Source organism: Schistocerca nitens, chromosome 7 (assembly GCF_023898315.1).
Source record: "Schistocerca nitens isolate TAMUIC-IGC-003100 chromosome 7, iqSchNite1.1, whole genome shotgun sequence".
Taxonomy (NCBI): Eukaryota; Metazoa; Arthropoda; class Insecta; order Orthoptera; family Acrididae; genus Schistocerca; species Schistocerca nitens.
In genome coordinates this window covers 123,669,894-123,684,164 of record NC_064620.1, presented here as the reverse complement: position 1 = coordinate 123,684,164, position 14,271 = coordinate 123,669,894, and positions in this window count along the sequence as shown.

Below are 14,271 nucleotides of genomic sequence, written 5' to 3'. Positions count from 1 at the left end.
CACCACCGCCACGCCCCTCAAGTTTTCTCCGGGCCAACACCTGCTAACCACGCGAGTGACTCGCATGCAGCGGATGATAAAAAAAGAAAAAGAAACAACACCGTGTACACTGCTCTCCAAATCCGGGTATGATCACCGCGCAACGAGTTCTACAGCTACATTTACATATATATTCTGCGAGCCTCTGAATGGTGCATCACATCCTACCAACGCGGTCAAGTTTCTGTTCTCTTCCACTTCAGAATTGATCGAGGGAGAAATGACGGTTTCTACGGTTCTTAGAAAATAGATTAAGGAAAGGCAAACCCACGTTTCCAGCATTTGTAGACTTAGAATAAGCTTTTGACAATGTTGACTGGAATACTCTCTTTCAAATTCTGAAGGTGGAAGGGGTAAAATACAGGGAGCGAAAGGCTATTTACAACTTGTACAGAAACCAGATGGCAGTTATAAGAGTCGAGGGGCATGAAAGGGAAGCAGTGTTTGGGAAGGGAGTGAGACAGGGTTGTAGGCTATCCCCGATGTTATTCAATCTGTATATTGGGCAAGCAGTAAAGGAAACAAAAGAAAAATTTGGAGTAGGAATTAAAATCCACGGAGAACAAATTAAAACTTTGAGGTTCGCTGATGACATTGTAATTCTGTCAGACACAGCAAAGGGCCTGGAAGAGCAGCTGAACGGAATGGACAGTGTCTTGAAAGGAGGATATAAGATGAACATCAACAAAAGCAAAACGAGGATAATGGAATGTAGTCGAATTAAATCGGGTGATGCTGAGGGTATTAGATTAGGAAATGAGACGCTTAAAGTAGTAAATGAGTTTTGCTATTTGAGGAGCAAAATAACTTTTGTATTATACAAAAGTTGCTGATTGACAGCCATATTAAAACCTTAAGCAAAATAACTGATGGTGGTCGAAGTAGAGGATATAAAATGTAGACTGGCAATGGCAAGGAAGGCGTTGCTGAAGAAGAGAAATTTGTTAAGATCGAGTATAGATTTAGGTGTCAGGAATTTTTTCTGAAGGTATTTGTATGGAGTGTAGCCATGTATGGAAGTTAAACGTGGACAATAAATAGTTTAGAGAAAAAGAGAATAGAAGCTTTCGAAATGTGGTGCTACTGAAGGCTGCTGAAGATTAGATGGGTAGATCACATAAATAATGAGGAGTTATTGAGCAGAATTGGGGAGAAGAGAAATTTGTGGCACAACTTGACTAGAAGAAGGGATCGATTGGTAGGACATATCCTGAAGCATCAAGGGATCACCAATTTAGTATTGGAGGGCAGTGCGGAGGGTAAAAATCGTAAAGGGAGACCAAGAGATGAATACACTAAACAGATTCAGAAGGATGTAAGTTGCAGTAGGTACTGGGAGATGAAGAAGCTTGCACAGGATAGGGTAGCATGGAGAGCTGCATCAAACCCGTCTCTGGACTGAAGACCACAGCAACAACAACGGCTCTGTACATGCCCGAATCACGATGATTTTATTCTCATAGCCACCTGGAGCTAGACGTCGAGGAAGGAGATTTCAAAATGAAAAAAAAATTATTTATAGTTCGTGCTCGGAATAAGTGGCTGACATAAGATACGCTTCATCGCTTTCTGAGTTGGGGGAAGATGGGGCACAGTGAAACATAGCGGAAAAGAGAAGCATGGGGTACAGTGAAACAAGACACTTTTTTTTTACTATTTAGATTTGACTGGTGGTGTTCCTACTAGCCAATGTTCGGGCTAGTTACGTGCTACAGATTCAGCTTCCAAATGATTGCCATACCACAGAGCATTGTATCAGTGTGTTTGTTTTAGCACTGGAAAGTAAAATGCTGACGCATCTTAATGTTTATTCCTCTGAACATTTCTGATGCTTATAGAATACTGAGATGTTTCAGAGTATTTCGTTGCATTCACACATATTATAAAAGTGTATGTATGTATATCTGAATGCATGCATATGTACCACAACTTCTCCTAAACCACTACATGGAGTTGAATCAAACTTGGTTCATATACCACTAAGTCTCTGGCAAGGACCTCTTTGGGGTTAAGAAGCATCCCTATCTCAAACGGATGGAAGTGGGGCTTAAAACGTGTGGTAACTCAGGACGCGGAAATTGCAGACAATATTCATCCAGTATTTAATAATAAGAGAACTTAGTGACTTGGAGCCAACTTTGTAAGTAATTTCTAACATTTACCACACTTCCTCTTTCTGACAGCAACCACAAAATGATAGTTTATCGCTTACTGCGGTTTCTCTGTCCGTACAATAAAACTGCCGTATCAGGCATTTCGTTTTAATTTATTACATCGTTGCTACTACACTACTGACCATTAAAATTGCTACACCACGAAGATGGCGTGCTACAGACGCGAAATTTAACCGACAGGAAGAAAATGCTGTGATATGCAATTGATTAGTTTTCAGAGCATTCACACAAGGTTGGCGCCGGTGGCGACGCCTACTACGTGCTGACATTAGGAAAGTTTCCAACCGATTTCTCATACACAAACAGCAGTTGGCTGGCGTTGCCTGGTGAAACGTTGTTGTGATGCCTCGTGTAAGGAGGAGAAATGCGTAGCATCACGTTTCCGATTTTGATAAAGGTCGGATTGTAGCCTACCGTGATTGCGGTTTATCGTATCGCGACACTGCTGCCGCTGCTGCTACGGTCGCAGGTTCGAATCCTGCCTCGGGCATGGGTGTGTGTGATGTCCTTAGGATATTTAGGTTTAAGTAGTTCTAAGTTCTAGGGGACTGATGACCACACCAGTTGAGTCCCATAGTGCTCAGAGCCATTTGAACCATTTGAACATTGCTGCTCGCGTTGGTCGAGATCCAATGACTGTTAGCAGAATATCGAATCGGTGGGTTCAGGAGGGTAATACGGAACGCCGTGCTGGATCCCAACGGCCTCGCATCATTGGCAGTCGAGGTGACAGGCATCATAACAGCTTGACTGTAACGGATCGTGCAGCCACGTCTCGATCCCTGAGTCAACAGATGGGGGCGTTTGCAAAACAAGAAGAATCTGCACGAACAGTTCGACGACGTTTGCTGCAGCATCGACTATCAGCTGCCGTTACCCTCGACGCTGCATCACAGACACTAGCGTCTGCGATGGCGTACTCAACGACGAACCTGGGTGCACGAATGGCAAAACGTCATTTTCTCGTGTGAATCCAGGTTCTGTTTACAGCATCATGATGGTCGCATCCGTGTTTGGCGACATCGCGGTGAACGCACATTGGAAGCGTGTATTCGTCATCGCCATACTGGCGTATCACCCGGCTTCATGGTATAGGGTGCCATTGGCTACACGTCTCGGTCACCTCTTGTTCGCATTTACGGCACTTTGAACAGTGGACGCTACATTTCATTCGATCCCTGCGAAACCCTACATTTCAGCTGGATAATGCACGACCGCATGTTGCAGGTCCTGTACGGGCCTTTCCGGATACATAAAATGTTCGACTGCTGCCCTGGTCAGCACATTCTCCAGATCTCTCACCAATTGAAAACGTCTGGTCAATGGTGGCCGAGCAACTGGGTCGTCACAATACGCCAGTTACTACTCTTGATGAACTGTAGTATTGTGTTGAAGCTGCATGGGCAGCTGTACCTGTACACGCCACCCAAGCTCTGTTTGACTCAATGCCCAGGTATATGAAGGCCGTTATTACGGCCAGAGGTGGTTGTTCTGGGTACTGATTTCTCAGGATCTATGCAACAAAATTGCGTGAAAATGTAATCACATGTCAGTTCTAGTATAGTATATTTGTCCAATGAATACCCATTTATCATCTGCATTTCTTCTTGGTGTAGTGTAACTCTATTCACAGCACAATTAGCAGACAGTATGAGTTTATATTATTGAATGTACCTGGCAAACTATATCATTTTCTTACACATAGTTCAATCATAAACATTGAACTGTGTGACAATGAATTGGCAGGGCGAAATTCCTCAGCGATACCGGTGAAATAAGTGTAGAAATATGAGTGAAATCTATTAAATATACTTGAGAAACTATATATATATATATATATATATATATATATCCCATCAGCCGCACAGAGTATCCGCACGGTCTTAGGCGCCTTGTCACAGTCCGTGCGGCTCCCCACGTCGGAAGTTCGAGTCCTACCCTCGGGCATGGGTGTGTGTGTTGTCCATAGCGTAAGGTAGTTCGATTAAGTAGTGTGTAGGCTTAAAGACCGATGACCACAGCAGTTTGGCCCCATAAGAACTTACCACAAATTCACCATTGTGAAACAAGTCATGTGATCTAGAAGCTAAGCTGCAACTACGGTGCTGCATTCTATGTAGGCATGACAACCAACATGCTATGTGCACACATGAATGGCAACTGATAAACTATGTCCAAGAAACAAGTGGACCACCGTGTTGCTGAACACGCTGCCAAGCATGATACCCCTCATTTCAATGACTGCTTCACAGCCTGTGCCATGTTGATCCTTCCCATGAACTCCAGATTTTCTGAACTGCGCAGATAGGAACTTTCCCTGCACTACATCCTATGTTCCTGTAACCCTCCTGGCCTCAACCTTCGTTAGTCACTGTACTCACCCATCCAGCCCCTTCCCTGTTCCCATTCCAGCACTACACAGTAGCCATTCCACCATAACACCCAGTCTTTTTATTTCTCTCCTTTTTCGCTACTCCCCCCCCCCCTCACCATTTCTCCCCTGCAGCACTTCACTGTCTGCTACCCACACCATACTATTCCTCCCCCTCCTCTCACCAGCCTCCTCCTTACCCCCACCCAGTCACCACTTGGTACATATGTCTCTGTCTCGAAAAAAAAACAGAGTTTAACAGCCAGCCTGTGGAGAGAGGAGAAGGAGACGGGCACAGATGGGAGGGGGGGAGGATACAGCTTGGGGGGGGAGGAGGTGGACAGAGAGAGAGAGAGAGAGAGGGCGGAAGAAATGGGCAGAGAAAGGGAAGAAGAGCAGATGGACAGATGGAAGGTGGTGGAGGAGACAGAGGGTTGGAGGAGGAGCGGAGGGAGAGAGGGGAGGGTAGGAGCAGTTGGACACGGAGTGGTATGAGGGGAATATGGACTGAGAGGGGGGGACACCGAAGATGGACAGAAACAGGAAAGAGGACGAGATGGACACAGAGAAGGGCACAAGGAGACAGACAGAGAGAGAACGAAATTGCAGATGGACAGATAGAGGAACAGTAGGAGAGGAACAAAGAAAAGGCGTGGAGGAGATGGACAGATTGAGGGAGGACGAGGACGTGGACATAGAAAGGGGGAAGGAAGAGAGGGACTAATAGAAGACTGAAATAAATACCCACACAACGTCAGGTACTCAGCTGGTTGTTGTTGTTGTTGTGGTCTTCAGACCAAAGATTGGTTTGATGCAGCTCTCCAAGCCTTTATCCTGCACAAGAGTCTTCATCCTTCTGAACCTACTTAATGTATTCCTAAATGGTTCAAATGGCTCTGAGCACTATGGGACTTAACTTCTGAGGTCATCAGTCCCCTAGAACGTAGAACTACGCAAACCTAACTAACCTAAGGACATCACACACATCCATGCCCAAGGCAGGATTCGAACCTGCGACCGTAGCGGTCGCGCAGTTCCAGACTGTAGCACCTAGAACCGCTCGGTCACCCCGGCAGGCTCTTAATGTATTTATCTCTTAGTCTCCCTCGACGATTTCCACTCCACACTTCTTTCCAACACTAAACTGGTGTTTCCTTCATGTCTCAGAATGCGTCCTGTCAAACCATGCCTTCTTTTGGTCAAGTTCTCCCACAAATTTTTCGCCTCCCTGATTCCATTCAGTACTTCATTATTAGTTATGTGACCTACCCATCTGATCTTCAACATTTGTCTGTACCACCACATTTGAAAAGATTCTGTTTTCTTTTTATCAAAATTGATTATCGCCCAGGCAGAAGTGACGCAACACGACGTGGCATGGCCCCGACTAATGTCTGAAATAGTGCTGGAGAGGACAGAAACGATGAATGCTGCAGGACTGACCACAAATTCGTAAGAGTACAAGGCGATTAAAATCCCTTCTGAACAGCAAGTTGCAAGGCATCCCAGATAGCTCAATAGTGTTCATGTGTGGGGAGACCAGTGGCCAGTGGAAGTGTTTAAACTCAGAAGAGTGTTCCTGGAGACACTCTGTAGCAATTCTGGACGTGTGGGGCGTCTCATTGTCCTGCCGTAATTTCCCAAGTCCGTCGGAATGCACATTGCACATGAATGGATGCAGGTGATCAGGCAGGATTCTTACGTATGTGCCACTGTCAGAGTCGTATCTAGACGTATAAGGGGTCCCCTATCACTCCATCTGCATAAGCCCCACACCAATACAGAGTTTCCACCAGCTTTAACAGTCCGCTGGTGATCTGCAAGTGTCCATGGATTCATGAGGTTGTCTACATACCCGTACACGTCCATGAGGTCGATACAATTTGAAACGAGACTCGTCCGACCAGAGAACGTGTTCCCAGTCATCAACAGTCCAATGCCGGTGTTGATGGACCCAGGTGAGGAGAAAGCTTTGTGTTGTGGATTCTTCAAGGGTACCCAAGTGGGCCTTCGGCTCCGAAAGAACATTTCGCGAACGTTTCGTTGAACTGTTCGGAAGATGACACTTGTTGACGACCCAGCACTAAATTCTGCAGAAATTTACAGAGGGGTTGGTTCAAATGTTTCAAATGGCTCTGAGCACTATGGCACTCAACTGCTGAGGTCATTAGTACCCTAGAACTTAGAACTAGTTAAACCTAACTAACCTAAGGACATCGCAAACATCCATGCCCGAGGCAGGATTCGAACCTGCGACCGTAGCGGTCTTGCGGTTCCAGACTGCAGCGCCTTTTACCGCACGGCCACTTCGGCCGGCCTACAGAGGGGTTGCGCTTTTGTCAAGTTGAATGATTCTCTACAGTCAACGATGACCCCGTTCTTGAAGGATCTTTTTCCGGCCACAGCGATGTCGGATATGGGATGTTTTACCGGATTCCTAATATTCACGGTACACTCGTGAATTGGTCGTACGGAAGAATGCCCACGTCATTGCTACCTCGGAGCTGCTGTGTCCCATTACTCGTGTGCCAACTATAACACCACGTTCAAATTCACTTATAGCTTAATAACCTGCCATTGTATCAGCAGTAATCGATCTAACAACTGCGCTAGACACTTGCTGTCTTACGTATATGTTGCCGACCGCAGCGCCGTATTCTGCCTGTTTACATATCTCCGTATTCGATTACGCATGCCCATACCAGTTTCTTTGCCACATCAGCGTATATCCTCTCTACGTCAACCATCATCAGTTACTTTGCTCCCCAAATAGCAAAATTTCAAGTATTTCGTTCCTTTATCTAATTCCCCTAGCGTCACCTAATGTACTCCATTATCCTTGTTTTGCTGTTGTTGATAGACATCGTATGTCCTTTTTTCAAGCCACTGTGAATTCCGTTGAACTGCTCTCCCAGCTCCGTCACTGCTGCCAAAATAATATCATCAGCAATGATTTTTTTCTTCTCAGTAAACTAGCTCGTACTCCAAATTTTTCTTTTGTTTTCTTAACTGCTTGTACAGTGTACAGACTAAATAACATCCGAGACTGGCTACAACGTGGGAAGATGACACTATAGGCTGATATACATTCTTTTTCCTTTTACTGTAGTTTCTTTTACTTCTTTCCTGCTTTATGTTCGTCGTACACTGAAAAGATTATATGAAGGTGAGTTTTGCAAATTTAATTCCTGGTATAATTATGTTCGCCCGCATCCCGTGGTCGTGCGGTAGCGTTCTCGCTTCCCACGCCCGTGTTCCCGGGTTCGATTCCCGGCGGGGTCAGGGATTTTCTCTGCCTCGTGATGGCTGGGTGTTGTGTGATGTCCTTAGGTTGGTTAGGTTTAAGTAGTTCTAAGTTCTAGGGGACTGATGACCATGGATGTTAAGTCCCATAGTGCTCAGAGCCATTTGAACCATATAATTATGTTCCTTTTTACATTACGTAGCTCTCACGAAAATGACTGCCATTTTCGATTACTCTGATGTTTTATAAGTTCTAATTTTTTAACATTATGTTTTAATTCATTTTCTGTTGACAGAGTAATGTGAAATTGTGATTTTGTATAAAACTGTACATCGAGGTAATCAGAATCTTCGAAAGCATTATATGAAGCGAGAGATATTAGCGATGTAGGATCACATCGAGACGCCGAAAGACAAGGCATCAACAAAGAGTCGGGAACGAGAAGAATAGGAGGAGGTGACTGTCGTGCCACATATGTACTGGTGCTATACGTTTTGTTCGTGGGCGGTGTAAAATATCGGTGTTCGCACACTGCCACATTTATGATCTCGGTGTGTACCACGATTAAAGATCTAGTGCTTTACGTGTCGCGTTGCTCACTTGCCGGAACTGCGTTTTGATATGCATCAAATTTTTATATGCAGATCGGTAAGCTGAGTGCAACCCGTGAAGGTACTGTTTTCGACTGTAGACAGCACAAACTGTTTAGTGAATACCACAAACTGTGGAATGAAACAGAAAATGTGGTTACACATTTTCACGTTGTATATTAATATGAAGAACTTCAGCTGTGAATTATGACGTACTGATTGCCGCGTTATTGAAGTGATTGCATAGACAACTGCGCACGATACTTAGTGTTCCGTTTAAACGACGGACGAATGATTTGCAGTACAACTGACCTGGTTTTCTTTCGTAGTGCAGACGGAGATACTATAAAAAGTACCGGGCCGCGATCGTAAAAATAAATCTGGAAACTGTGGCTAACGTGTGCAACAAGCATTATGAAGTCAGGTTACGTGTTAGTGGAAGAAGCGTGTCTTATTTCAGTCATTGCATGCAGATATGCAAGTTAGAATGAATTCTGCAAAGATCAAGCGTTCCTGTTAGATCTGCAACAGGCGCCTCCGATCAAGGAGCTCAGCAAGACATACCAGATTACACGCTCAAGGATCATGGAACAACGTAGTGGACGCCGACAACTCTTAAGTGGGAACTGTTTTGAAGGAACATTGACTAAGAGACACCGTGAACTACTCTGATCAGCCAAAACGTTATGACCACAGCCCACCGCTAGGTTGAATGCCGTGCGGTGACGTAGTGGGCAGGTGAGGCGCTATGAAATACACGTAAGCGCAGCAGAGACGGACGGGGGATCACACTACAGAAGATATGAGCTGCAAATGTGGAAATCCACTGAGATATGCGACTTTTTCAAAGAGCAGAATATTATTACGCAGAGCTTGTGGACGTATACCTCGAGGTGAAGCTGGTCGAATGTTCACGTGCTACTGTCGCGTGAATCTACGAAAAGAGGTAGAAGGACAGTGAACCCACTACTGGGTTCAACGGGACAAACGACGACTGAAGAGAATCGTTCAACGTGACAGCAGTGCAACACTTCTGCAAACTGCTGCAGATTTCAGTGCTGGGCAATCAATAAGCGTCAGCGTGTGAACCATTCAACGAAACATAATCGATAAGGGCTTTCGGCACCGAAGGCCCACCTGTACACCCTCAAGGACTACACGACACAAAGCATTACGCATCGCCTTGGTCCGTCAACACCACCATTGAACTGCTCATGACTGAAAACATGTTGCCTGGTCAGACGAGGCGCTACGTTCGCAGGTTCGAATCCTGCCTCGGGCATGGATGTGTGTGATGCCCTTAGGTTAGGTAGGTTTCAGTAGTTCTAAGTTCTAGGGGACTGATGACCTCAGATGTTATGTTCCATAGTGCTCAGACCCAACATCCAGTTCTTTCCACTTATGCAGATCCATTCTTCTTAATTTCCTAGCGTTTTCCAATTTCGTCAGTTTTAGTGTACAATTTATGACCAATATATTGTGGTCAGAGTCCACATCTGTCCCTGGAAATGTCTTACATTTTAAAATCTGGTTTCTAAATTTTTGTCTAACCATATACTGTACAATCAATCTGAAATCTTCCGGTGTATCCAGGTGTATTCCTTGTAAACAGTCTTCTTTCCCGATTCTTAAACCAAGTGTTAGTGATGATCAGATTATGCTCTATGAAAAATTCTACCAAGTGACTTCCTCATTCATTCCTTTCCACCATATTCACCTACTGTTATTCATTGTCTTCCTAAAGGTACTATCCAGTCCCGCATCACAATTACATTTTCGTCTCTTTTAACTGTCTGAGTAATTTCTTTTACCTCGCCATATTTCTTCAATCTCTTCATTATCTGCTGAGCTAGATTGGATATAAACTCGTACTAGGAAGGTAGGTGTGGGCTTCGTGTCTGTTTGTTCTGTTCATGGTAGCTTACCCGCATTCCTATTTTCCTATTCACTGTTAAATCCACTCATGCATTACCCTCTTTGACTCTGTATTAATAAACCTGTATTCACCGAACCAGAAGTCCTGTTCCTCTTGCTACCGAACTTCACTAATTCCCACTATATCTAACTTCAACCTATTCATTTCCTTTGTTAAATTTTCTAATCTATCTTCCCGATTAAGCCATCTAACATTCCATGGTCCAATCCGCAGAATGCCAGTTTTGTTCCTCCTGATAACGACCTCCTATTGATTAGCCCCCGCCCGGAGATCCGAATGAGTGACTATTTTACCTCCGGAATATTTTACCTAAGGGGATGCCATCAGCATTTAGCTGTACAGTAGAGCGGCATGCCCTTGGGATAGTTATAGCTCTTGTCCCCCCCCCTCCCCCGCCGCCCCCCAGCACCAGAACAGCAAGACCGTTTTGGTTGATGTTACAAGGCAGATAGTCATTCGTCTGGACTGAGGCCCCTGAAAATACTGTAAAGGCTGCTGCCCCTTGTAACCTCACCACAGAAAAAATAATGAATGATAATTGACCATAAACCACACAATAATATCAATTAAATAATGAACCATGAACGAAATGTAACCTCCCAACAGAAAGAATAATATCTGGTAAATTTTATAAGGACAGCAGCGCTGACCTTCGGCCCTGTATTCTGAATAAAAAACAAAAAAAAATTCTTACCTCGATAAAACTGCAATTATATCTGCTCTTAATTATACATTCTTCGACACAGCTTCGTGCAATGCTGGCGTATATATATATATATATATATATATATATATATATATATATATATATATATATATATATATTTGATTCTTGGAAGCAATGATAATGCATTGGAAATTGAAATGAATGCTTTTCTTTAAAAGAGTTACTTTATATTATAAAAATTATTATTGGAGCATTTTTTTAACAAATTAAATTACAATTAACGTACATTATTAAATATGCCCAAGGCTGCTTCTTTACCTTCTACAACAATACTCATCCTCCAGAGTCCTGACCAGAGTCGCGAGCAGAGCACACAGCCGACGCGTGCCGACTCCCGCAGACTACTACTGTCCACTCGCTACTAAAGCCGACCGACTACTACTGTATCCGACTGACTACTACTGCAGACTCACTTCTACTGTCGACTCGCGCAGACTACTACTGTCCACTCGCTACTAAAGCCGACCGACTACTACTGTATCCGACTGACTACTACTGTATCCGACTGACTACTACTGCCGACTCGCGCAGACTAGCGCAGACTCGCGACAAGCAACAACTAACAATAAACTACTCTCTGGTCAGAGATTCTGTCATGCTTCGCCCATTGCCGGCGAAGCATACGCCTTACATAACCCTCCACTGGGGGGGCAAAAATTTGGCAGCGATGGTGAGTCAATTGGACTTGCCATGAGCAACAAATTTTTCTTAATTAACTAACTTTACAATCACAGAATATATACTTATATATAGGTGCAGAACATGAAATAAAATATAGTGCACATGCGCTGAGTACAGAACATATCAAGCAATGACAAAATGTATACACAATGAGTACAAATGAAATGACATAAAGTGCACACGCACTGTAGTTCAGAATATATCAGCAAATCACAAAATGTATATACAATGAATACAAATCATGTTAACAAAATGACGAAAGTGCACACGCACTGTAATACAGAACATATCTGGGAATCACTAAATGTATACGTAATGAGTACAAATCAAATGGCATAAAGTGCACACGCACTGTAGTTCAGAACACATCAGCAAATCACAAAATGCAATGAATACAAATCATGTTAACAAAATGACGAAAGTGCACACGCACTGTAGTACAAAACATATCTGTGAATCACAAAATGTATACGTAATGAGTACAAATGGCATAAAGTGCACACGCACTGTAAAACTCTCTAATATTTTTACAACAAATAAACATAATGAGTACAAATCATATTGACAAATGACAAAAGTGCACACGCACTGAAGTTCAGAACACATCAAGTATAGACAAAATGTATACACAATGAGTACAAAACATATTAACAAAATGACGAAAGTGCACACGCACTGTATATGTCTTTATCATTTTACAAGAATTAGGAAAGGAATGGGAAGGATTGCGTCATGGTTGTAGCACTTTAGATTGCACGCAGCTGCACTGAAAGTCCATATCTTTCTACAGAAGCACAACGCCAAGTGAGACAATCTGAAGCTCTTTTCCTTGAAGTATTAATCAGTGTAGCCAAGACACTGAAATGTCATAATAATATTCCATGCTATCATTTTGGTAGTACACTAGGTACACCAAACAGTGGGACCATAATAACATCTCCATCGCTCAAGGTGGTGGACAGCATGTCGTGTCAACACCATGATCTTGTAAAGTAGACCAACGTAGAATTAGTGCAAAAACCAAACATAGTGCTCCATGATCATGAGGATAGACAGGACAAATGGATATTGCAGTAAATTCTGGTAATTAGGTCAGAAGGTGAAGGACACATAGTAGTCTTCATTGAGAATTACACTAGTCTAACAACTGATTTGAGTAATTGGTGGCACTCATCGCCCAGTTACTGAACATTTCTGTACCATGTATGTAGTATTACAGAATAATGTTCACAAATGATCTGAATATAGTTATTATTGGCACTCATTGCCCAGTTACAAACCATCAGAAGTCATCATTCAAAACAGAAGCTAATGAATGGCATAGTATTAACATAATTCACTTAATTATAGTAATCATTGGCACCATATGTCATCTTATTACAGTAATCAGTGGCATTCATTGGCCAGCTACAAAGCATTTTCTTTATTCAAAATGAGTTAATTATTGGCATACCATTTATACATAATTAATCTAATCATAATAATCATTGGCATCATAGGTCATCTTATTACAGTAATCAGTGGCATTCATTGGCCAGCTACAAAGCATTTTTTTTTATTATTCAGAAGTCATTATTCTAAATTAAGTTAATTATTGGCATAGCATTTATACATAATTAATCTAATTGTAGTAATCATTTGCATCATAGGTCATCTTATTACAATAAACAGTGGCATTCATTGGCCAGTTACAAAGCATTTTTTTGTATTATTCAGAAGTCATTATTGAAGTGACATACTATTCAGAGCTGATCAGTATTACTCAGAACTCTCTTAAACTAGTAGCATTATTTGGCACTGGTAATTCCTTTGTTTGTTTTTGAGTTATTGCTGCAAATGAAGATGTGTAACGTCATTCGTCATGAGTCAGCCGTAGCAAGGTTATAAAACAAGTAGAGTATATGTGATCACATTCATAAACGACATAGGTTTAATAAACAACTATTTATACCACTTTAATTTCATGAATAATTTCTCCTGCAAAATATACAAAATGGATTATGAAACTGAAAGAAGAAACGCATATTATGCTGAAAAGTAGTGAACTTCGAATTAACAGGTAGTGAAATGTGTATAAAAATATATATGTTCTCTAGCTGTCCTTTCCAAAACCTTCAGTCATCATACCATGCGATATAAGACATACTGTCAAAACGAACTGCAACAAATACCTAAATAACTACATAGCATCTCTTAACTAACAGCAAATATATAAACTTCATCATTATTTTCATCTGCAAAGAAAAACTTTATTATCCATATCACCATAACTCCATTACTATCATCATCTGTAAAGAAAAACTTCATTATCCATAGTAGCATATTCTTCATCATTATTCATCACCATTCATTATCATCTGCAAAAAAGTCACTTCGTTATTCATTATACAACTATTCCTTATTTCTAGCATATTTCATCACTAAAACTAAGATGTGTAGTTCTGTCTGACAGCCTGCATCAATCGCCTCGTATTCTGAAAGAAAAAAAATTAGTTAAGACTGCTATTCT